Source organism: Neofelis nebulosa, chromosome 8, assembly GCF_028018385.1.
Source record: "Neofelis nebulosa isolate mNeoNeb1 chromosome 8, mNeoNeb1.pri, whole genome shotgun sequence".
In the NCBI taxonomy this organism is placed as follows: Eukaryota; Metazoa; Chordata; class Mammalia; order Carnivora; family Felidae; genus Neofelis; species Neofelis nebulosa.
This window is the reverse complement of record NC_080789.1, coordinates 92,095,210-92,118,032: the sequence shown is the minus strand read 5'-3', so window position 1 is coordinate 92,118,032 and position 22,823 is coordinate 92,095,210. Positions and strand designations below refer to the sequence as shown.

The window sequence follows — 22,823 nt, the reverse complement described above, 5'->3', positions numbered from 1 at the left end:
CCTCTGCATGATCTGCTTCTGTTCTCCCTGTATTTTCTTGAGTTATGTTAATGAGGATTCATATAGGTGTTTAGTCTGAGATGCCAGTCTCTTAAACTTTGGTACTTGATAAAAGGACTACACTTATCTATGAGAGTTAGGCCATATGCTCAGAATCAATACAAATGTGACTTTCTATGGAGCAATATTCTCAACAATGTACTAGAACCTTGCAAAGAAAGGTTCAAAATGTTGAAATAATCTGGAAGAAAAGGATTATATATTTAACAGTCAAAATATAGTTACAAAATAAGTATTCCTACTGTCCTATCATTCTTCTCTGTCTAAATATTAAGTGAAGTTCAGAGTTGTATGTTGAAGATAGCAGTATGGTACCAACATGTATTCTGTGCCCATCTCATGGAAAGATAATATATTTATTATCTTTGAATTATTCATTATCTATGAATGGAAGAGATGCAATGAACATTTATTGAGTACTTTATGACAGGCCCTATTCTAAGCTCTTAATAGGTGTTAACTTATATAATCCTCATAATAGACCTAAGAGGTAAGAGCTATTATTATCTCCATTATACAGATGAGAACACTGAGGTCCAGAGAGGTATGTAAGTGGTCCCAGGCTACATGGCTAGAGGGCAGTGTTCCGAGTATTTCAATCCAAAAAGATGGCTCTAGAACCTTACTGCCTGACAACTACAATAATGAGTGTTAACATGTGAATAATGGGGATCAATATTCACTGGAATAGTAATAATTCATTTGAAAGAAAGAATCCAAAGTGACTTTTAAATTCTTTTTATAATGATATAATGTTCCCTATCGGAATAAAGGTCCAAACTTTATTTTATTTTATTTTTTCTTTTCGATTTCCCCCCTGAGTCTCTAAGACACTATCCCTAAAAGCCTAGTCAGTATCTCTTCCTATGTTGTTAAAGTAGCAAGAGGCTTTCAAAATTTCTCAATAACACTTGAATCAGAGTTCTTGTTAGAAAGTACACATTGTAACCCTAGTGGGGATTTTCCGCCTTCTCAAATTATAGGGCAAACAGATTACATTTGAAAATTACAGAGAAAGTGTGACAAAGTGACCTCCCCACAGTCCCTGCTCCTCTAGTGTTTTCCCCATCCTACTTCAATCCTCCCTTTCACATACATTTTGTTGTTGTTTTTAATTGCATCATCTATAGTCCAGAGAGCTGGGAGGAAGTCTAAAGGCACCATGAACCAGCAGGGCTCAAGAAAAAGGGATCGAGTATCAAGATGATTCTGGTGAGATCACCATTGAAGGTGGACAAGAGGTAGAGGCTGTTACCACAGGGCCTGAAAAGTGCATCCGCTAGTCTTCATCTTTCTGCCTTGTTTCCAAAAGCAAATAACACACTAATGACACTTAATATCTCTCTCAAGCCTTTTCTCTTTCTCATCCACAAGTACACATACATATGTCTACTATAAAATGTTCTGTTGAGATTTCCTCCAGGTTGCAATCTTAGTGCTACAATTGATTAATTCACTCAGAAAAAAAATTGTAAGACCTTTGTTGAAGAGTACATCTAAGCTAAGTTATATAATGGCATTCTTGTGTAAATACCCTAAGTCATTTGGAATGCTGCCTTCCTAGGACATGTTTTCTCCCTTGTCATTCAAGAAAATATCTGTTACATTAAACTAACCCCTATATATTTTTTTTATTTTAGAAAGAAATTCAATTAACAGAAAAATCAAAATGACATATAATTAGCATTAAGCAAGTAGGTAGTCAGTGATACTGAGAATTCTTGGGGTCATATCAGTCTTTAAATGTCCATTCACTTCATTTATGTCATTGATAATAGGAAAGATAATCCCCATTACCTTAACAGTGATCTTAGCCATGTTTGTTATTTCGTAGTTTAGACATGCATCACCCGACTTTGTTACTCCACTGAATAAATGACACTAATGTGGGTCTAAGGTGAGGTGTGAGGTATGTAGGTGAATTGCCCAGCTGAGTGTGCAATCTGCTATATGTGTCCAGTCACCTCTATGGCCTCTGCCTACATTTTAAACATGAAGTACATGTTTAATATGAAGAAAGAATATGAAGATCTGCTCATAGACAGATCCCAGTGATGCTGTCTCTATTTTTTCTTCATTAGTATGTAAATACTTTACTTTTGTAAGAGTCTTCATATACTACAGAAAAAAAAAAACAAAACTATATTCTGGGCATCACAGCCCTTCCCCGCAAAGAGACCTAATAAATCATGTTGCATTTGTTATACATTACTTCAAACAGAGTAATACGGGTGTGTAGACTTTATATTCCAATATAAGCTTGAATTCTGGCTGACGATTGCAGGAAACCAGTGGACAAAAACAGAATGACCTGTTTAAAGAGGTGGGAAAGAAGAATCAAAACATTGTTTGGTGAATTAAAGATCAGTAAGAAAGATAAAAGACACCAGAATGTGGTGGTCAGTCAGGTGGCTGTTATAATGAGAATAATGGAAATCAATACGAAATTTATTGTGAATAAAGAGACCAAATCACATTCTCAGTATTAATGGGTGTAAAACCAAAGCAAATGAAAACACTGAGATATTTCTTCTTTGTAATGATGTTAAAACTGAAATGCCAGAGTGAATACTTGGATTTTATAGTGTATAAAATTTAAAACACCAATGAAACTAAATGCTTATATAAGATCTAACTTAAAATGTGTGATATATTACAAAGCCTCAAGGAACAATACAAAGCTATGAGAATATGTGGTAAAGATATACTATCACTGCACTGGAAAGTTTTAGCGAATACTGAACATGCTGCTCCTTTTGCATCAGTCCCTCCCACTGAGTGACGCCTTCAGAGTGATCATGCTGATGTTGGTTAGGTCCAGCTTCAGCCATGTCCAAACCTTGTTGAACATCATTAGTGGAGTGTCCAGGTCCATTGTCTCTGGCTTTGATCTGTGGTAGTTTATATTTCACAACTATCAATCTAGGTAGAGGATGACTCTATTCTCCATCTAATCCCTGGTGTGGTTCCTCCCTTCATCCCTCCGTGCGTCAGGGAATTTTCTCCCCAAATCAGCACTCAGGCTTTAATTGAATGTGAGAAGAGAAGCAAAATGAGGATGAGGAGGATGGTAGTAGGAGGAACTAAAGAGTAACAATGGACTGGGAGTGTATGTGGGGAGGTGTTTTGAAAATGGAGTGGCTGATGTTCAGCAAAGGGGAAGGGTGTAGGGAGGTGAAGCTGAAACAAGAAGGATGAACAAAGCTGTTGCCTGGTGGCTGAACGTCTAGAGTAGCATTGCACATGCATAAACATATTGGTATTTTGATATTTAAAAGTGGCAAGTTGTATCTGAGTATTGAAAGCTAGAAATGCAATCATTAGCCACAAAATATTGGGGCAGAAACCCAAAAATGTCAGATTATCCGAAATTTTAGATTTTAAAGATGGGTGATAATGTAATATTTGATGATCTTCAGCCTAGAGAAGATTTAATGCTTTGGGCCAGCATGCATTTGAGAATTTTTCTTTCAATCAAGGGTTAACTTCAAATAACAGTGAATCTTCCCATGTAATAATGATTTTCAAAACAATTTCTCTGTAACAAAAATTGTTTTGAGAGAGAGAGAGAGAGAGAGAGAGAGAGAGAGGGAGAGAGAGATTGTACAGGAACAGGAGCACATGGTTAATTGGCATTCATATTCCTGAGCAAACTTGTAAATAGTACCATTCTCACAGGAATTAAATCAGTTGCACTGTGGGTAACTTTAGAATTCAAAGGTGCCACAGTTCCTCACTCTGTGTTGATGGAACTGAACGGCATTAACCTTTTCACTTGCACTAACAAAGACAAGTGAAGACAAGATGTGCTATGACTCCTGCACATCTATGTTTTGTTTTTTGCCCAGGGCCCTCTACAATTATCCTACACTTCAGAACTAATTTCTCCACGCGTTTACCTACATTGTTTTTGCACTACTCCTGAAACACCGCAATCTCATTAACTCTTTTCTCTCTCTCTCTCTTTTTTTTTTTTCCAAAAGGAGGATTTATAAGGACATACAAGAAATAATTATTCAGTGATTCATTCATTGTTGAGCAAAACTTTGTAGCTTTTGCAAATATGTTGGCCCTTATCCAAAGTAAATGCTGTTTTTGTTTTGTTTTGTTTTGTTCCCCTTCAGTCTTAGAAATAAGATAACACTCTAGTGCTTCCATCAGTAACTCTGACTATTGTTCTCCTATACTGAATTAAAAATCAGACTTCTTATTTTTAGGTGGGGGCAAGAGGGAAAGAGAAAACCAAATTAAATTTTAGAAGTTAAGTTTTCACTATAGGAATCTCCTTGCTTATTTATTTCTTCACTTCTTTTTTAAAGTACAAAATATACATATGTATACATATATACACAAAAATACATATATCTATGCATATATGTATTTTGTTTTGTTTTACAAGTATAAAGCTGGCGAACAACTGTCACCAAGAATCAGCTGTTTTAGATATAGAAATATGTGCCTGTCTTTTTGCAGTTCATGAATAATTTGATCATGGCAAATGGATAGAAAGTTGTACTTTAAGGCAACTAGAATATAGGATTCTCTTGATTACAATGAGAAAGGAGTACTCACAAAACTTAACTGCAAATAGTTAACTGTGTAAGTTTAGACGGAGAAATCTTGTTTGGCTATAGTTGTAATTTCCTTAACCATAAGTCGACTTGATAGCAGCCAACAATATGCTTCTATAAAAAATAACATGGATCAGATAAGAATTAACAAAATTACTGCCGAAACTTAAGTGGGAAAAGTTGAACAATCATGTTTACTTGTCCAACTGTAGTACACACCTGAAAAGACAGTTGATATAATGAGGGAATCTAATAACTCCTTTATATGTTGTAAATTTGTAAGAATGAGGTTTTCTTACCTAGAAGAAAAGATCTAGTAGGGGACATGTAAAGTGTCTTCAAATATTTGAAGAATTGTTATGTAGAAGAAAGAGCAAACAGAGTGAGGACCAATGAGTCATATGTGGGTTTAATAAATGGAAGAACTTATTAAGAATAGATAGGATTGACATAGAATGTGGTACCATGAAATAGAGCCTTAAAACCAAATCTGGAAGACCATTTGTCAGAGATGCTATTGAAATAATTTTCTGCATGGAAGTTATAAAGGATGGCCTCTAGGTTCACCTCCATCTCTAAATCTTAAGAGTTTGCTTTCTGTTGACTACAGAGCACTTTCCCAGCCACGTTTTGCAGAACATTAGGTCTGGTGGATGTTAACAGGTGCTTTGTGAAAAAAATGACTGTGATCAAATTAATTTGAGGAAAATTGTTTACCATACCCTCTTCTTGGAGAACAAAAATGAACATTTGCATAGCAAAAGTCCTAAGCAGTCTTGTACTAAAAATCCCTTTTAACTCAAAATAACCCACAGTCTCTGAACTTAACTGAATATAGAACAATTTTATGGTACACTTATTTGCAACCTGAAGGAATAGCATTCCTTGGACTATTAGTTTTGGAAACAGCAATTAATAAACAATAAGAGCAATCCTTTCAGTTGACACAAAATACATTTTGAACACATTTACAAATATTCAATATATAAAGGAGAAAATTTACATGTAAAGGTAAGACTCTTCCCTAAAAGATAAAAAGTTATTAGAAAGTTCCCCAAGCACCTGCCTTTTAAATATAAACCAATCATCTACTTCAAATATTTTGTATATGTTTTAAAATGTCCTTATTCCTTATAATTTAATATGCAATTAATGAACCTAATTTTGGAGAGTTTCTAATTGAAGCTAATTGTTCTGTCTGATTTCTATCTGTGTAAATCAATTTTATTAAATTTGTAAGAATTATTCTTTATACTTACATCATTACTTTCAGTTATCCCTTATAAATTCATATTTATGAAAGAATAAAGATAAACTGTATAAATTTTTCAAATAATCACATAAGCACTGTTGTAAAGATGAAAATGGTGACACTATTGACACTAGACTGTTGTCTGGGAGACAGTGCCCCCATGTGATGGCTCAAAATTCCCACTCATTAAAAATATTAAACATCCAAATTTGGTTTATAAAATGTGGTTGAAAGCTATCAAAGCATAATAAGTAAGTCTAAAATGTATCTTTTCACTACTATACCAATAGAACCATATTTTATTAATTACTTTAACTATAAACATATACATTCAAAGCTGATCATATCAGTGTTAGATAATGTAGATTAAGGAATTCATTGCTTCACTTATATTTTCATTCTTTTCATCTGTGGTCTGTCCTCTGGATCCATTCTCAGAGTTTACAAATGTGCTTAGGTCATTTAATCTTAAAAATAAGTAAATAAAACTAAGTCCTTCAATAATTCTCCCATATTCCCATAATTATACAGATGCTCTTTTTCATGATTTTTAAACTCCAAAGGTAATTTTTAAAACTTACCATTCTTTTCAAAATTAAATTGTTTTTTCTATTATGCCCCATCACACTTTCTACACGGTATTATAATTCCAGTAGTTGTGTTGAATCTTGCCTGCTATGTTATGAGAATGTAAACTTCACCGAAATAAGGATCAGGTTTTGTATCTTGTATCTTCCATTTCTAGCACTTAGTAATGTTTTTGAATGAATGAATATATGATTGAAGAAAAAGCCATGTTCTCCACTGAATCCCCAATGCCTAGCTCAGTCCCTGATGCACTGTTGGGCATTCATGTTTTTTTATTAAGTTACTCAAAGTCAGGGTTCATCTATGATTCATTTTATATACCATCCTATGATCCCTAATATTATGCTATGTACTTCATATACATTCATAACATTTGTTGAAAGAATGGAAAAAATAATATTGTAATTTGTATCGGGTGCTTCTACTCTTTGTTATATACTCATTAGGAACCCTGGACCTTGGTTCTCTTCACATCCTATTACAAAAAATTCCTTTTCTAAGAGTCATAATAATCTTGTAGTTCTCAAAACGATTGATATGCAACATATAAAAATGTTGAGTAAACCATTCTTCTTGCTTCTAGGAAACATACCTATCTGGTTCTTCCAACTTTCTAATTACACTGTCTTCTTTGTAGCTAATCTTCCTTATTCTTTTAGGTTTATTTGACATGCTTTCTATGTATCTTTGGAAATTTTATCAAAATCTAGATTTTAATGATGTCTCCTTCATACATCTTTTCATAGTACATTGTTTTTAACAATATAAATTTTCTACTTTGTGTTACTCTTGTGTGTGCATGTATGTGTTTGCACACCTGTGTTATATCTGCCCTAAGATATATAGTATACTCCTTTATCTATTTATACTTTTTTTAGAAGTTGTGGGTTTTTAAAAATATCTACTTATTTATGATTTAATTAAGTATAGTGACACATAATGTTAGTTTTGAGCACACAAAATAGTGATATTTATATCTTACACTCCTTTAGGGAGGTAATAATTTGTCAAAATAAGCCTCAGTCTCTGGCATTGCACTGTATATAACAGGAATTCCATAACTATTTTATTTATTTATTTTTAAAATGTTTATTTATTTATTTATTTATTTATTTGAGAAAGAGAGAGAGAGAGAGAAGCAAAGACAGAGAGAGAGACAGCAAGAGCAAGCGAGCAAGAGAGAGAGTCCCAAGAAGGCTCCATGCTCAACACAGAGCCTGATGCAGGGCTTGATCTCACTACCCCGAGACCATGACCTGAGCTGAAATCAAGAGTCGGACACTTAACTGACTGAACCACCCAGGTGCCCCATCCATAACTGTTTTTAAAATAAATGGATCCCCCCCTTGAGTTGCTTTGATCATGAACGACTTCCTAAAGAAAAGGAGCTTGAAGCAGTATTCTTACTAAATGGAGGAACATAAAATAGTGGGAAAAAATGAGACAGGAATTCTTGATAGAAAGAGTTGCATGATCAGACATGTATTTCCATGAACACAAGAATAATCGGTAGAGGTATTAGACAGTTTGCTTAAACTGTATAGAGACATAAAGCAGGGAGTCTGAGAAATAGAGTTAGTGGTACAGGCCTGAGTTGCTTCAAGGTTCAAAGGATAGGTCAACATAGCTGGATTTGATAAGGATAGTATGAATCCCTTATAGATGGTGGCACAGGGGCATGACCTGATGAAATAGGAATTGAGGAAGATTATGTTTTAATTTGAACATCTTTTAATCTTATATTATGATGACTATCACTTATGACCTAAAGGATAAAACTTCTTGCCTTATTTTATACATAAATTACTACCAGGTACTACATTACTACTATGCAGTGGTAAATATATACAACAAATATATATAATGAATATAGATGAATGATAGATAGTTATGAAATAAATACCCCAAATATTTTACTTTTGTGGTTACTTTTTCCACTACTGAAATACAATCCCTAGCCAGAAGAATGAGAACAGCTGGTTTGTAGAACAGAGCATCTTGATAACACAAAAAGTGATGAAAATTCTATGGAAATCAAATCCTTGTGGGAGATATAGCCCCAAATAAGGACAGTATAGGTAAATGGATTTCCTAATGCTGGATCCTTTTCCCAGAAGTACCTGGCATGCCTTTGAAAGAGTCAAAGTTCATATTTTAAGGATACTGAGTAACTGTGAGGGCAGCAAGCACTTGTCACTCAGCTTCTTTCAAGATTTGAATTGAATCTAAAAGACTCTGAACATTTCTTAATACTTGTCATCTCCCTCCCTCACAGGATCGTAGGCAGGATTAATGAGATGATGTTTTAACAGAGATTGAACTCCTTGGCAGAAAAGAGGCTAAATATAGAAGAGTGTTTTGTTATGATAAACTATGTAAGACTGATCATGAAAAGGTTTTGCAATTTAACCCGTTTTGAAGAAAAATGATCCAGTGGAAATTGATTCTTTTTGGTGAAGTTATATATTGGTGTGAATACCTCAAAAAATCTTGCATTTAATTTCCCTATATTCTGAAATAAAATTTAGTCATACATGGAAATAATTTTAAATCAAGCTATATAGTATCACGTGTTAGAGATTTACACACTGCAGCCTATGGTCCAAGTCTGACCAGTCCTGAAAAATTTGGTCAGTCACTTGTTTTTGTAAATAAAGTTTTATTGAAACATAGGCATACCTATCTTTTTACGTATTATCTTTGGCTGCTTTTACAGTATATTGTGAACAGTTCGTTAGTTGTTGCAGAGACAATGTGGCCTACAAAACCTAAAATAGTTCCTATCTGGTCCTTTACAGAAAAAGTTCCACAGACCCCTGGTTTACAGCAGGGTGTTCTCACATGTGTATTAAGGATTTACATGTTCTTTCAGTAACAACATGACTTTCTGCAAGTTCCTTAGCATTTGTAAAATTCAGTTTCCAGTTTATTCATCTGTAATAGCACCTTCTTGATAAGATTTTGGTAAGGATTACATAATAGGAATCTTGTAAAAACACTTAGCACAGTATCTGACATATAATAAGACTGAAATAAAATAGGTATGATTGCCATTGTTCTATAACACCAATTTAGTAAGTAGATAGAGCTCTAACATTCCTAGACATGTTTTTGAAATACTTTTTCATATGTATTCAGGTAATAGTTTCTTTGAGTTCATTTAGTGGTCCCAATGTTCCTATTAGTCTCCAGCATTCATGTATAAGCCTTGAGAATTTCCTCCCAATGAAGCAAAAAGGATGGCAGACCAGGTTTTCTGTGACCTGTTAGGAATAATGACACTCTCCTGTACATAAGGACGGAGGAGAGTTAAGAAAGGGCTAAAACTGGCAATCAATCAATCAATCATTTGAGTTTAGTGATAGTATCCAGAGATTTTATAGATAAACCATATATCACGGAATCAAGAACTCCCTTCTTATTATGGCAACTTTGAATATGAGAAAACTTTTGATGAAAGTAGCTAATATGAAAAGGTAAGTCAATTCTGAGACATCCTGTAAGCACCTACAAGTGTATATGGACTGCTGTGTTATATATGGAATGCATAAGAGACTGGAGTCTTAATGGTTGAGCATTGGGTATAGCACATGCAGTGAACTACAAAGATGCCAGAGATACAGATTTTGAGTCTACCTACAAGAATTTTGTTAAAAAAAAAGAGTTGGAAGAGTTTCTGAGCTTTAATTAGGCATTAGGAAATGGGATGAATTTTGAAACAACTGTATAAGTCATACTCAAAGGAACATGTGACAGATGCTTAGTGAGTGTCCCTCAAGCATTATGATTTAAAGGAATAATGAACTGAGCTGATGTGGGGCTTTGAGTTGTTAGAATTTTTGTTTTATTTATGAAAGAAATAGTGGCTGTTGCTTAACAAATAAATACTGGTCCTGTTTAATATATTGAATCCATACTGTTTAAAAGGCGGGGGATAGCATCAATGTGCTGGCTTATTTTACACATATTCATATGTAGAGTTCACAGAGTTCAATAGAAGCTCTCACTGTTACATTTCATTTCTCACTACCTGAGCAAAATGTCTGCTTTTATTTTTTCATCTCTATATTCCTAGTGCCTAGCAAATAGGTTATACTCAACAGACATCCATTGGGGCACCTGGGTGGCTTAGTCAGTTCAGCATCCAACTTTGATCTCAGGTCATGATCTTGTGGTTTGTGAGTTGGAGCCCTGCATCGGGCTCTGTGTGGACAGCTCAGAGCCTGGAGCTTGCTTTGGATTCTGTGTCTCCCTCTCTCTGCCCCTCCCCTGCTCACACTCTGTCTGTCTGTCTCTCTCTCAAAAATAAAAATAAACATTAAAAAACTATATGTCCATTGAATGAATGGCTGAATGAATGCATAAAGTGATAGGATATCTCTGAGAACAATCAAGTCTCAGAGATAATATGTAGGGATCTCTTGCCAAGGAAGAAGCCACAATCAAGTGAGCCATTCAAAAGGACCAGAAAAGAAGAAACTCTTTTAGGAGAAGACTTCACAAACCACCTCTAGGTCCATATGACACACAACACCAGTTCTTGTTAGGGGAAGTTAGAAGAAAGTAGTCTGAATTGGGAAGATAAATGACATAATAAGAGAATACATACTACCCAACTGACCATGCATTGTATAGAAGCATTGAGATAGGCCCTCTGTATACATTGAAGGGATGAAGTCAGGAGGATGAAATCTGGTGCTTCCTGGCCAATTAAAGCCCCATAATACACATTTGGCATAGAGCAATGAATTATTTTTATTCCCAGTAGAATTATTTACCAGTAGAAAGAAATCCTATTACGCCCTTAGGTAGAAGTTTTGTTAGACTTATAGTAGATAAAGTTGAGCATGTTCTCGACAGATTTTGTGCAGCTAAAACTGAACAGGGGCAGGAACATGGCACAACTGGAAGCTAAGACTAATATTTTATCTTACATGTTTATCTCAAAGAAAACTTAAAACAGCGTTAACATATTAATAAAAACACAAAAAGGTAGTCATATTGAAACATGAAAAAACTTACAAGTTTGCTTCCATTTCTCTGAAAGAAATAATTGTCCACAATAAATGTGCTAAATACTAATGCTATTTGTAATTATTCAGAAAAAAATATTTATTGAGAACCTCTTTTCTGCTGGCTATGGTTTACTACCAGTGTATAAAAATGAATAAGATCCAGTGATGAGGGGCAATATTCTGAACTAGGTTATTGAATAAACCTTCCTGCTGAGGACATCTACACTGTCTGGATAAAACCTGTTAAAAATAATCTTAAATATTTAATATCAGAAAGCTAACAAATCACTTAGAAAATATCAAACTAATATCTGAAGAGAAAGGAATGAAGGAAGAGAGCTAGCATTTGAAGCCCTTCTTACCAAAGAGGTAGTTAGTTGCCAAATCTAGAATGAATAATTGAAAGACTGAGAAGCTGAGTAGAAATTTTTGAAAGATGCATGAAACTGGGACACCAGCAGTAAGAGTAAGGCTAAACACAATATATATAAGCATTTGCAGAAAGTGAAGTATACTTCAAAGTGACTCAGTTTTGGAAATTGGAATGAAGTGATCTTGGACTGCCAGTCTCTCTAATTGCTCAAGTGGAGAGAATACAGAACCCTTCTGAAAGGAGAAAACAACTGAGGCCTCCAAATGTTATTTGAAATAAATAAATAAATAAATAAATACATACATACATACATATATGATATATAATATTATAATATAAACAGAAGTAAATGAAATATGTATATATATATATATATATATATATATATATATATATACACACACACACACACACACACACATATACACACACATACCAAGCAAATGAAGAAACAAAATTACATGAATGGAATTCCAGTCCCTAGTTCCCCACGTAAACAGTAAACTGTTTGGAAGTTGTCACCCAGTTCTAACACCAAGCCAAAAACTGAATAGACTGAAAAAGCAAACACTTTTGAATCCATTAGAGATGGGAGGATACAGGGCAAACTGCTGCTCCCAAGATTGGAAACACAAGCAAGCACAGGGAGTCATAGCTTAATGCAGCAGAGACTCAGGAGCAGAAACCACCGAGGAAACCAGCACTGTGGTAGGAAAACATGAACTGCAATTAACAAATTACTGGAGGCCCAGTGTGGACAACTCTAACAGTAAAAAAAAATCCAGGGGTACCAAGTCATTGGAGGCTCCCAGAATATTGTGAGATACACCTCTAGAGCTCTATCAGATTCCCACAAATATCAGATAAATCCACCCAGACTATGGACATGGAGAGAGGAAAGGAATCATTCTGAAATATATTAGAGCACTCTGTTCTTCTTCTTTAAAAAAATTTTTTTTTCAACATTTATTTAATTTTGAGAGAGTGAGAGAGACAGAGTATGAGCAGGGGAAGGGGCAGAGAGAGAGGGAGACACAGAATCCAAAGCAGGCTCCAGTCTCTGAGTTATCAGCACAGAGCCCAACATGGGGCTCAATCTCATGAACTGTGAGATCATGACCTGAGCTGAAGTGTGACGTTTAACCTACTGAGCCACCCAGGTGTCCCAAGAGCACTCTGTTCTTCTTAACAAGACCTATATTCAGGGAAACTAGTTTACTACAGCTTAACCTGCTGGGGTATTATCAGTGCCTAACTGAGCTAGAAAGGGGAAATACCTTTCTAGCCATGATGACTTTAGCCATCTTGCTTCACCTCAGAGGAGAGAGGAGTGGGGGAAAAACACATAAGAAACACGAAGTTTACAGTCCAGAGGCAGAGTAAGAGGCTTACTAAAATACTGGGACATAATCATAGAAAACTTCCCTTCTCCTGGTAACTCATAACCACGTTATTAAAGGCCTCTTTATAGCAGCTCCTTTTTATCACTACATCATATTCAGCTATCAAGAAAAAAAATTATAAGGCATACCAAAAAGCAAAAAACACAATTTGAAGAGATGGAACAAGTGTCAGAACCAAACATACAGGAATTATCAGACTGCAAGATGAAAACAATTAGGATTAATATGCTGAGGCTTTAATGGATAAAGAAGATTGCATTCAAGAATAGATAGCAAATGTAAGCAGACATATGGAAATAGTAAGAAATAATAAAAAAGAAAGCTAAAGGTCAAAAACACTGTAAGAGAAATGAAAAATGGTTTTGATGGGCTTATTGATAGGTGGAACATGGCTGAGGGAAGAATATCTGAGCTAAAGGATATAGGAATAGAATCCTCAAAAAACGAAAGGCAAAGATAACAGACACTGAAGAAACCAGAACAAAATATCCAAAAAGAGTGAGCCAACAACAAAAAGGTATATACAGGAAGTATACCTTCCAGTAATACCAGGAAGAGAAAAGAAACAGAAGAAATATTTGATGCAATATAACTGATAATTTCCACAAATTAATTTCAGACATCAAATTGAAAATTCAGGAATCTCAAAGAACGCCAACGAGGATAAATGCCAAAATAACTAAGACATATCATCTTCAAACTACAGAAAAAAAAACAAAATGAAAAAATTCCTAAAAGAAGCCATGGGGGAAAATACCTTACCTGTAGAGGAACTAAGGTAAGAATTATATCAGAGTTCTCAGTAACTATGCAAGCAAGAACAGAGTAAAGTGAAATATTTAAAGTGTTGAGGGAATAAAACAGTAACCTAGAATTCTATACCCTGAAAAATTATACTTCAAAAATGAAGGAAAAATAAATATTTTTTTCCAGACAAAGAAAAATTAAGGGAATTTTCTGCCAGCAAATCTGCTTTGCAAGAAATGTTAAAAAGAAGTTTTAAAGATGAAAAGGAAAATATAGGTCAGAAACCAAGATCTACATAAAGACAGGAAGACCAATGAAGAAGGAATAAGTAAAGGCAAAAAAACCTTTTATTTTTCTTATTCTTTTTCTATAATTATTTTACATTTATTTTTTTTAAATTATATTTATTATATTTACTTTATATTGAAGTATAGTTGGCATACAATGTTTATATTAGTTTCAGGTGTACAACATAGTGACTGGACAAGTCTATACATTACACGGTGCTCACCACAATAAGTGTAGTTACCATCTGTCATCACACAAAGTTATTACAATATTATTGACTATATTCTTTATGCTGTACTTTTCATCCCTGTGACTCATTTATTTTATGAATGCATATTTGTACCTCCTAATCCCCTTCACCTATTTTTATTGGAATATAGTTGACATACAATATTATATTAATTTCAAGTGTATAAAATAGTGATTTCACAGTTATATAGATCATAAAATGCTCATCAGGGGTATCTGGGTGGCTCAGTTGGTTAAGTGTCAGACTTTGGCTCAGGTCATAATCTCGCTATTCATGAGTTCGAGCCTTGCATCTGGCTCTGTGCTGACAGCTCAGAGCCTGGAGCCTGCTTCAGATTCTGTGTCTCCCTCTCTCTCTGCCCCTCCCCTCCCCTCACTCCGTCTCTCTCTCAAAAATAAATAAAACATTTTTAAAAATGCTCATCATAATTAGTACAGTTGCCAATTATCATATAAAGTTATTGCAATATTATTGACGTCAAAACCATCTGTCAACTGAATATAATTGACTTCTAAACTACTTCATGCAACAGAAACAGAATACACATTTTCATACATCACAACCAAATACAATTTATCCTAAAAATACAAAGCTGGTTAACATTTTAAAAGTAATTAATTTAATCCATTATATCAACAAGTTAAAAAAAGAAAAAAAGTACATTATCACATCAATAGATGAAGAAAAGCATTTGACAGAATCCAGCACGCTTTCATGATAAAAACTGTCAATAAACTAAGAATATTGGGGAACTTTACAAATTCATAAAGACTACAAAAAAACTTACAGTTGACATCATACTTAATGGTGAGAAGCTAAAAGCATTTCCACTAAGATCAGGTACAAGACAAGGATATCCCCTCTCACCACCCCTTTTCAACATTGTACTGGAATTTCTCACTGATTCAATAAGGTAAAAGAAGGAATTAAATGCATACAGAATGGGGAGGAGAATATAAAACTCTCTTTGTTCACAGATGATATAATTGTTTATATAGAAAATCTGAAAGACTCAACAAAAAAACTAGAACTAATAAGTGATAAAAGCAAGGTTGCAGGATAAAAGATTAATATACAAAGGTTAATTGTTTTCTAATATATTAACAGTAAACAAGTAGAAACTGAAATTAAAAATATAACATCATAGGGGCGCCTGGGTGGCGCAGTCGGTTAAGCGTCCGACTTCAGCCAGGTCACGATCTCGCGGTCCGTGAGTTCGAGCCCCGCGTCAGGCTCTGGGCTGATGGCTCGGAGCCTGGAGCCTGTTTCCGATTCTGTGTCTCCCTCTCTCTCTGCCCCTCCCCCGTTCATGCTATGTCTCTCTCTGTCCCAAAAATAAATAAAAAACGTTGAAAAAAATATATATATAACATCATATACTACAGCACCTCCAAAACTGAAATAATTAGGTATAAATCTAACTAAGTATGTATAAGATATATATATATGAAGATTACAAAACTTTGATGAATGAAATCAAAGAACTAAATAAATGGAGAGATATTCCATGCTCATGGATAGACAGATTCAATATTGTCAAGATGTCATCTCTTCCCAATTTGATTTATAGATTCAGTGCAATCCCTGTCAAACTCCAGCAAGTTATTTTATGTATATTGACAAACTATTCTAAGGTCTATATGGAATGGTGAAAGATCCAGAATAGCTAACACAATATTGAAGAATAAAGTTGAGGATTGATGCTACTCAATTTCAACATTTATGCTGCAGTAATCAAGGAAATGTGGAATTGGAAAAAGAATAAACAAATAGAACAGTGAAACAGAAAACAGATCCCACATAAATATAGTCAACTGGTCTTTGACAGAGGAGCACAGGCGATATAATGGAGCAAAAATATTATCTTCAACTAATATTGCTGAAACAAATGGACATTCCTATGCAAAATGATAAATTTAATATGGACCTTACACCCTTCACAAAAATTAACTCAAAATGGGTAACAAATAAACATATTAAAAGATGCTCCACATCATCTATTATCAGGGAAATAGAATTAAAACAAAAAAATACCACTACATGCCTATTATAATGGCCAAAATCTGGAACATTGGCAAATCCAAATGCTGATGAGGATAAGGAGCAAGAGAAATTCTAACACATTGCTGGTGAAAATGCAAAATAACCCTTGGAAGGTAGTTTGCCAGTTTTTTACAAAATTAAATACTCTTACCATACGATCCAGCAATCATGCTTTGTATTATTTATTGAAAGAAGTTAGAAATTTATGTCCACACAAAAACCTGTATGTGGATGTTTAAGGCAGCTTTATTCATAATTGCCCAAACTCAGAAGCAACCAAGATGTCTTTCAGTAAGTGAATGGATTAGTAAACTGTAGTAAAACCAGACAATAAAATATTATGCAGCACTAAGAAGAAATGACCTATGAAGCCATGAATGACCTATGAGGCCATGAAAAAACATGGAGGAACATTAAATACATATTACTAACTGGAATAAACCAGTCTTGAAAGGCTATATATTGTATGATTCCAACTGTATAGCATTCTAGAAAAGGCAAAACAATAAAGACACTAAAAAGATCAGCTGTTGCCAGGAAGGTTTGTGGGGAGGAGAGGACATGAACAGGTAGGGCAGAGAGGACTTTTAGGTCAATGAAAATATTCTGTATATTACAATGATGTATAAAAATCACTGTATGTTTGTCCATAGAATGTACAACAGCAAGAGTGAACTACAAGGTAAATTATGGATTTTGTGTGATTATGGTATGTCAAAGTAGGCTCATCATTGGTGAAAGAAAGACAAGAAAAGAGGAAAGGAAAGGAAAGGAAAAGAAAGGGAAGGAAAGGAAAGGAAGAAAAATAAAGGATAGAAAAGGGAAGAAAAGAAAGAAAAGGAAGAAAATAAAAAAGTGCTATTTTGGTGAGTGACATTGGTAATGGGGGAGTTCATATATGTGGGGAGGCAGGAGATATATAGAAAATCTCTGTCCCCCTCTCAATTTTTTTGTAAACCTAAAAGTCCTCTAAAAATAGTCTTTAAAAATAATCACATGAAAAGCTAAAAAAAAATTCAAGGATAGAACAACATTCAAGTAATGTACTTCAGACACATAATTCAAAATAAGTGTCCTTAATATGTTAAAAATATGAGATAATTTTAAATTTTGTCAGAAAACTAGAGAAATTCTGGAGTGTAGACTTCTGATAGGGGAATGGTGGTGTGAGGAACTACTTAGGATTCTCAGTGGAATCATAACTGGTAAAAATTAAAAGATAAAATATCAATCATTTAAAATCTCTGAAAACTTTATGACGGCACACAGCAAATGAAGAAATAATTAAGAAAATTTACATGTCAGTAAGAGCAGTGAAAGTCTATGGCATTTGAACCACAACCTTTTCCCTTCCCACATTCTCAGCTCAGTGTGACAGAAATTCTGATCTGGTGGCCACTGGGGTGGCTCAGTTGGTTAAGCTTCTGACTTTGGCTCGGGTCATATCTCATGGTTTGTGAGTTTGAGCCCTGGGTCAGGCTCTCTACTGTCAGTGTGGAGCCCACTTCAGATCCTCTGTCTCCCTCTCTCTCTGCCCCTCCCTCACTCTCTGTCAAAAATACATAAGTTAAAAACAAAAACAAAAACAAATTCTAATCTCCGAGAGTGCAATCAAGAACACAGGCTCTATGTTCCCTAGCTTTCAGTGTAGTTTTATAGTATCTCCCTAGGAGGGACACCTTGTCAGCATTTATCATCCTACCAAGCTCCATATTGTAGAAGATCTATTCTAGGCAAGAGTTAGTGAGAGCTGTGGAGTCTGGAGGGAGCACTTGGGTGGCTCAGTGAGTTAAGTGTCTGACTCTTGATTTCAGTTCAGATGAAGGTTTCATACCTAAAAACAAAAAAATGAGAAAACCAAAGGGTACTGTCCTTCAGCACCTGGCTCATAAATCAAAGCATGCTTACATGAGAGAGGTGGCCACTGCTCATGCCCACAGCTCTGGAGAAATGATGCAAAGATTTTCCCCAGTGGCTAAAGGGAGGCCATAAGAAGAAAGAGCTCTGTAGCTCTCCCTAAGGTAACTGACTTTATTTGTAAAAGAGTGTCACAAAGTTCAAACCTAATGGTGTTCTTGAAAACAATGGAGGTCTTGATGTCAAGAAATTAAGAAGTATATGGTAGTTTTATGAGGAAAAAAAACAGCTAAACTAGGGGCAGCTGGGTGGCTCAGTCGGTTAAGCGGCCGACTTCGGCTCAGGTCATGATCTCGCGGTCCATGAGTTTGAGCCCCGCATTGGACTCTGTGCTGACAGCTCAGAGCCTGGAGCCTGTTTCTGATTCTGTGTCTCCCTCTCTCTGACCCTCCCCCGTTCAGGTTCTGTTTCTCTCTGTCTCAAAAATAAATAAACGTTAGGGGCGCCTGGGTGGCTCAGTCGGCTGAGCGGCCGACTTCGGCTCAGGTCATGATCTCGCGGTCCGTGAGGGCTGTGAGTTCGAGCCCCGCATCGGGCTCTGTGCTGACAGCTCAGAGCCTGGAGCCTGTTTCAGATTCTGTGTCTCCCTCTCTCTGACCCTCCCCTGTTCATGCTCTGTCTCTCTCTGTCTCAAAAATAAATAAATGTTAAAAAAAATTTTTTTAATAAAAAAAATAAATAAACGTTAAAAAAATTAAAAACAAAAACAAAACAAAAAAAACAGCTAAACTATAGACCAGCTGAATGTTTAAAAAGAAAACTCTGGGGAGGAGAAAACTAAGATGAGCTCTCATGGAATCAGAACAAGTCTCAAAGACTTTCTGAAGGGATGGCCCTTGAAAAGGGGCCTGCATTTAGTTAAAACAAACTCAAGAGCATTTTATGCCCAAGGATATTGTTGAAAATCTTTGAGTAATCAGCTGCCAGTAGTGGGGGCTAACAGCTTAGTATAATACCAACTGAGTAAGACAGCTACATGGAGAGATCACACAAAGAGAGAGTCAAAGAAAACTTTGATAAATGTGCTCTCCCCATCGGAGATTGTGCACAAGCCCAAGGCTGTGCCTTCTGAGATGTGACATTAGAAAAAAAGAACACATTGTATCCAGATATTACTGTAGGTGAAAGAGACGACAGTAGTCTACCCAAATCACTCAATAAATAAACAAACAATAACAAGAAGACCTGGATGGGTAAGGGGGATGGCAAGGAGGGTCAGTGTCCTATGTTGCTACAATATAGTTAACCAAAATATCCAATTTTCAAAAGAAATATGACATGAAAAGAAATAGTAAAGTATAATTCTTACACAGGAAAAACAAAAACAAACAAACAAAAAACAAACAAGAGCAAGCCATAGAACTTCCTTTAATGGAATCCAGATGTGAGACAAAAACTTCAAAGCAGATATAAATACATACAGAGAGGCCTGCCTGGATGGGTTAAGTGTTGACTCAGTTGATTAAGTGTCTGACTCTTGATTTCAGCTCAGGTGATGATCTCATGGCTTATGGGATCAAGCCCACGATAGGCTTCAATCTCATAGCGTGAAGCCTGCCAGGAATCTCTCTCATCCTTTCTCTCTGCTCCTCCCCCACTCATGTGCATGTGCTCTTGCTCTCTCTTTCTCTCTCAAAATTAATAAACTTAAAAATAAATAAATAAACAAATATAATCAAATTATGTTCATGGAATTAAAGGAAATCATACTTAAAGAATTAAAAGAAAGTATTGATGGCAATATCCTATTAAATAAATATTGATAAAGAGATAATCATTATTGAAAAATAACCAATGGAAATTCTGGTGTTGAAAATTTGAATACCTAAAATGCAAAATCCACTAGAGATTCTCAACAGTAGATTTGAACTACAAAAGAAAGAACCAGTAAACTTGAAAATTGATTGATAGAGATTAAGCATTCTTAAAATCAGAAAGGAAAATGAAGAAAATAGAACAAACCTCAACAAAATGTGAGGCATGATTAAGTACACCAACATATAGGTAATGAAGTACCAGAAGGAGAGAAGAGAGAGAAAGGAGCAGAAAATACATTAAAGAAATAATTTGTTGGCTGAAAACTTCCCACATTTAATGAAAAATATTAATCTACACCCCCAAGTAGTGAAAAAGCAATCCATGTAGGATAAGCATATCAATCAACACCTAGACATATAATAGCAAAAATGCTGAAAAACAAAGACAAAGGAAAAATCTCAAGTATGGCAACAAAAGCATAAGTACTATAAAAGAAGAAAAAACAGATAATTTGGACTTCATCAAAATGAAAATCTTTTGTACTTTAGAAAACACCATGGATAAACTGAAAAGACAACACACTGACTGGGAGAAAATACTTGCTAATCATATCTGATAGAAGACGTTTAAACCAGAATATATAAAGAACTCGTAAAACTCCAAATTAGGGAGATAAAAATCTGTTTCAAAAATTGAAAAAAAAGATCTAAACAGACACTCCTAAGAAGACATAACATAATAAGCACATGAAAATAACTACTCATTAGAGAAATGAAATCAAAATCTCAGCGAGGTATCACTTCACACACACTAGAATGGCTGCAATGAAAAATGTCAGATGATAATGAGTGTTCACAATAATGCATAAAAATTGGAACCTCATAAACTGCTGGTAGTATAGTATAGAAAAACGGTCCATCCATATTAGAAAATTATCTGTCAGTTCCTCAAAAAAAATCCAATTTCTGTATGATCCAGCAATTTTACTTCTAACTACATACTCAAAAGAAATTAATACTATGTCCACACAAAAACCTGTACACAAATATTCATAGCAACATTATTCATAATAACCCATAGATGGAACCAATCCAAATATCTATCAAATGATGAATGGATAAGGAAAATATGGTATAGCCACATAACAGAATATTACATAGCAATGAAAAGGAATGAAATACTGATGTGTTACAACATAAGTGAATCTTGAAAACATTATGGTAACTGAATAAGTAGTCACAAAAAACTACCTATCATATGATTCTATTTATATAAGATATTCAGAAAAGAAAAACCTAGAGACATAAAATGGATTAGTGGTTGCATCAGAATGGGTGAAGTTGGGGAAAGTGAAGAGTCAATGCTAATGGGTACCTGAATTCTTTTCGCAGTGATGGAAATGTTCTAATTTTGATTGTGATGTGAGTTGCACAAGTCTATAAATATATTAAAAATCAGGGAGCTATATATTTTAATATTTTTTAATGTTTATTTATTTTTAAGAGAGAGAGCACATGAGTCAGGGAGGGGCAGAGAGTGAGGGAGGCACAGAATCTGAAGCAAGCTCAGGCTGTGATCTTTCAGCACAGAGCCCAATGCAGGCCTTGAACCCACAAACCATGAAATCATGACCTGTGCTGAAGTCGGATGCTTAACTGACTGAGCCACCCAAGCACCCCGGAAAGACTTCTTTTCTTAATGGTTTTAAGTGGCTTCTGGTGTGCGTGAGTGTGTGTGTGTGTGTGTGTGTGTGTGTGTGTAAGATGGATATTAGCAATGGCTGGGAATTATTTTCAAAATACATGTATGTTCTCTACCCTGATCCTCAAAGCAATTCTGATAGTTTTGGGGTATGTATGTTTTGAAAAATTCCTCAAGTGACTCTGATAAAATTATAATTATAATATGCTATCAATCATGTATAATTAATAATTGTTGGTAAATATAATTTTTATTTCAATTAGCATTGAGTATTCACTATGGGCTAGTGCAATAGACATTGTTTGTGCCCCATTCTGATTCCATTTGCCAGGATAGATCCCTCATCACCCAAATGTTATGAGTATTTGCTGCTAACAACTCATATTTACTCTTCTCTCTAGCCAATTATACAATTAGCTCTCAGCCAATAAAAGCTTCCTCACTTTTGGTATTCCTTGAGGTATGACTTACAGATGTGAGGATAAATAGTTGTTCTTTTTTTCCTCAAAGAAGAACAACTCTGTAGTGTGATTTATGCTTCAAGGCATCTTGTGAATCAAGAAAATTTCAGATGTTGCCTAAGACCTAATCCTTGCTTTAAAAAAAAAATCTTTCATTTCTTTATAGGCTGTTTTGAAGAATATTCCTTTAATAAATCATGTGCAAATGAGTGCTTGTCTAATGCTTGCTTCTAGAGAATCCAAACTAAGACAGTACCAGGAAAGTTCCTAAGTAGACACTAAGCATGGAATTCTGGAGTTGGATCTCCCAACAGTGGTTGAGACTTAAGTGCCATCACTAGTGAAAAGTGGCGCCATTACTGAGAATTTCAACTATAGCAAACTTGGTGAGATGCA

The 22,823-nt window shown here is 35.0% G+C and overlaps 1 long non-coding RNA gene across 1 annotated transcript in view; it reads right to left on the bottom strand.

Annotated features, from left to right (window-relative positions):
• Positions 1-341: 341 nt before the first annotated feature.
• The window catches only part of LOC131519926 (uncharacterized), a 71,519-nt gene continuing 49,037 nt past the window's right edge, over positions 342-22,823 (bottom strand). Inside the window, exons 3-4 of the long non-coding RNA XR_009265879.1 lie at positions 2,273-2,371; positions 342-441 (exon numbers count right to left, since the gene is read on the bottom strand). This is a non-coding gene — a long non-coding RNA (uncharacterized LOC131519926). The remainder of the gene's footprint in view (positions 442-2,272; positions 2,372-22,823) is intronic.